The following is a 3968-nucleotide window of genomic DNA, read 5'->3' as shown; positions in this document are numbered from 1 at the left end:
ACACATTGCGGCAGCCATTCCCCCTTTTTACACATTATGGCAGCCAGTCCCCCTTTTTACACATTGCGGCAGCCAGTCCCCCTTTGTACACATTGCGGCAGCCGGTCCTCCTTTTTACAGATTGCGGCAGCCAGGACCCCTTTTTACACATTGCGTCAGCCAGGCCCCCTTTTTATACATTGCGGCAGCCAGGCCCCCTCTTTACACATTGCGGCAGCCAGGCCCCCTTTTTACACATTGCGGCAGCCAGTCCCCCATTGCGGCAGCCAGGACCCCTTTTTACACATTGCGGCAGCCAGGCCCCCATTGCGGCAGCCAGGACCCCTTTTTACACATTGCGGCAGCCAGTCCCCCATTGCGGCAGCCAGGACCCCTTTTTACACATTGCGGCAGCCAGGACCCCTTTTTACACATTGCGGCAGCCAGGACCCCTTTTTACACATTGCGGCAGACGGTGTCCCCCTGAGAGAGAGAGAGAGAGAGAGAGAGAAAGAGAGAGAGGGATATCCCCGCTGACAGGCTCCTCGTGCTGGCATCTCCCTCTCGGTGCAGGCAGTGAGGTGAGGAGGAGATGGAGGGAGGGGGAGCAGGGAGCCGCAGCAGCGCTATTTCATTGGTAGTAAGCGCCGCTGCAACATCCCCCTCTTCTTCCGTATTGGCTGCCTGGCGCTGCTGTGGATGCTGGGATGAAGGAACCGCATCCCAGCATCCATAGCAGCGCCGGGCAGCCAATACAGAAGGAGAGGGGCATGCTGCAGCGGCGCTTACTACCAATGAAATAGCGCTGCTGCGGCTCCCTGCTCCCCCTCCCTCCTCCTCCTTGTCCGCTGCCCGGCGCTGGTCTCTTCTCCTTCCAGCGCGGCGCACGGCGCACACAGCAGAGGCGGCATGTAATGAGTCAATTTGACTCATTACATGCCGCTGGCCGTGCGCCCTCAGGGCAACTGCGCTGTGTGCCAAGCCCACTTGGCACACACGTAGTTACGGCCCTGCACAGGGGGGTATATTTACTAAGCTCCCGATTTTGACCGACTTTGAGTTTTTTCTTCAAAGTGTCATCTCGGGAATTTACTAAACTCAAATCTCGGCAGTGATGAGGGCATTCGTATTTTTTTTTTGCAGGCATAGAAAAAAAATACGAATGAATACACCATCGGTCAAACACGCCTGTTATTTTATACAACTCGGTAATTTACAATAAATTCGTATTATTCACAATCACTGCCGGCAATAGCCAAACACTGCCGTGAAAAAGTACAAATCGTAAAAAAAAGCAGTTTCAAATAGACCTTTTTTTTTACCGTATTCTGATAGGCATGCACGGATCAGTGAAATACGTGCATGTTTATCAGTTGGAAGGGGTGTGAAAGAGTTGATAATCAGAAAAAAAATTTGCGTGGAGTCCCCCCTCCTAAGCATAACCAGCCTCAGGCTCTTTGAGCCGACCCTGGTTGTAAAAATACGGGGGGGGGGGGGGAATTACTGGGGTTCCCCCATATTTAATCAACCAGCACCGGGCTCTGCGCCTGGTCCTGGTGCAAAAAATACGGGGGACAAAAAACGTCGGGATACCCCATATTTTTGACACCAGCACCGGGCTCCACTAGTCAGAGAGATAATGCCACAGCCAGGGGAAACACTTTTATATTGGTCCCTGCGGCCCTGGCATTGAATCCCCAACTAGTCACCCCTGGCGGGGGTACACTGGATGAGTGGGGACCCCTTAAATCAAGGGGTCCCCCCCCCAGCCACCCAAGGACCAGGGGTGAAGCCCGAGGCTCCCCCCCCATCCGTGGGCGGTGGGTGGGAGGCTGATAGCCTTTTGTGTAAAAAAAGAATATTGTTTTTTTGCAGTAGAACTACAAGTCCCAGCAAGCCTCCCCCGCAAGCTGGTACTTGGAGAACCATGGGCCCGCTGGTACCTGTAGTTCTACTACAAAAAAAGTACCCAAATAAAAACAGAACACAGACACCGTGAAAGTAGTAGTTTAATGAACATACATGCACACTTACATACATACATACATACATACTTACCTATGTTGACACGAAGCACTCGGTCCTCTTGTCCAGTAGAATCCAGGGGTACCTGTAAATAAAATTATGCTTACAAAGAATCCGGGGTAGATCAGTCCTCTTCTTAAAAGTTATAATCCACGTACTTGGTAAAATAAAAAAAAAGAAATACCCGGTCCTCGCACTGAAAGGGGTCCCTTGTTTACACATGGAACCCCTTTCCCCGAATGTCGGGACCCCCGTGACTCCTGTCAAAGAGGGTCTCTTCAGCCAATCAGGGAGTGCCACGTCATGGCACTCTCCTGATTGGCTGCGCGCTCCTGCACTGTCAGTGAGGCGACGCACTGTGGATACAATGTAGCGCAGCGGCGCTACATTATATCCAATGGTGGGAACTTTGCGGTCTGCGGTAGACCGTGAGGTTAAGTGGGGCCAACGACAAGAGTGACCCCACTTAACCTCGCGGTCTACCGCAGACCGCAAAGTTCCCACTTTATATGTCTATACTATATATGGTGTTTAACCACAGAGTGGCAACATTTTTGCAAACAAGGATATTTTCTGGTAATAGCCTGACCTGTGATTATGTTTCTGCTGAAACACTGAATCTTGATCTATAGGAGCAGGGGATTTGTCTTTGTTGTATCATTCTCTCCATTCAGCACTCTCATTGGTGATTTGGTGGACTTACTCTCCCACAGCAGTTCTCCAACTGGTGGGATATATGTCCACTATCTAACACCAAAAGCAGATCCACTCTATTCTCTACTCTTACCCTATATTTTTCTGAACTCTCATCAATGATTCAGGAGATGGACGTACGCAAATACCCATAACCTACTATCATACCTCACTGCTCATGCCCAATCTCGTCTGATCTTGGAAGCTAAACAGTAGAGGGCCGGGTTAGTTACTGGTGGGGGACCACCAGGGAATACTCGGTACAGTAGGTTCAGAACCAGGAACAACTCCAGTCTTACATTGACATTAGATTTACGCTACTCTGTATACTTTTTCTCTGCCATCTCCGGCACCCCGCTTTTAACCCCCAAAAGCCTTGAATTCCATATGCTGCCGTATTATAAAAACTAGGTTTTATTGAATCTAGAAGCATTGACAGCATATATAGAGTACCCGGCCCCCATTATTGAATTATAGACGGAGCTTTCACCACTGGAAATCTCCCAATTTACAGGGAATAGATAATCGGCTATATATAATATTTATATTCTTTCTTAATTTGTATTGATGTTTGTTATGTCTATTTGTCATAGGAGATAACATTTTTAAGAGATAAAATTAAAAGTAACATTTTAACACCATCATTGTAACATTGTAATCTAATAGTTTAGGAGTGCGCCCACAAAGAAGTCTTCTTTCTTTTCTTCTTGTGAAAAAATAGGTAGACAGTAAGCAATTACTGACTTCGGGGTGCACCACCAGTGTAATTTGCAGTGGTATTTTGCCTAGATATCATTTGAATACTGGATAACATAATTAATTATGAATGATTTGATACCAGTGCAGAATCAAACCTATATCCTTTGTAGTCCTTAGTGTTGTCAATCTGACAGAATAGTGCATGCACATACAAATTTTGTCCTGACTTTTTGTTTGTTTTTTATCTATGAGAAGCAGATTGGGCACTTTGTTGGTTTCAGAGTTGTTTAACTCATTTGTTCACAGGAATTAAAATACCTAAATATCTTTGTATTTAAAATAAAATAGAGTGCCACCAAGTAGGAAAATCATGTACTATACACCTGTATAAGCAAACATTATACTACTACTACTACTACTACTACTACTACTACTAATAATAATAATAATCATGGGGGTACAGGTGATACTAGTGTACTGGACATGGGCTCAAAGGGGACCTGCGGTGCATTTATGATCGCGCCCTACAAACTGATTCTTAATCACAGGAGGATTCAGTTAAGGGCACAGTA

The 3968-nt window shown here is 46.9% G+C and overlaps 1 pseudogene; it reads left to right on the top strand.

The window, feature by feature from the left end:
* Positions 1 to 2851: 2851 nt before the first annotated feature.
* On the top strand, positions 2852 to 2969 carry LOC134898515 (5S ribosomal RNA; annotated as a pseudogene).
* Positions 2970 to 3968: the final 999 nt, after the last annotated feature.

This window comes from Pseudophryne corroboree, chromosome 3 (assembly GCF_028390025.1).
Source record: "Pseudophryne corroboree isolate aPseCor3 chromosome 3, aPseCor3.hap2, whole genome shotgun sequence".
Lineage (NCBI taxonomy): Eukaryota > Metazoa > Chordata > Amphibia > Anura > Myobatrachidae > Pseudophryne > Pseudophryne corroboree.
The sequence above is the reverse complement of the archived record's forward strand: the minus strand, read 5'-3'. Positions and strand labels throughout refer to the sequence as shown.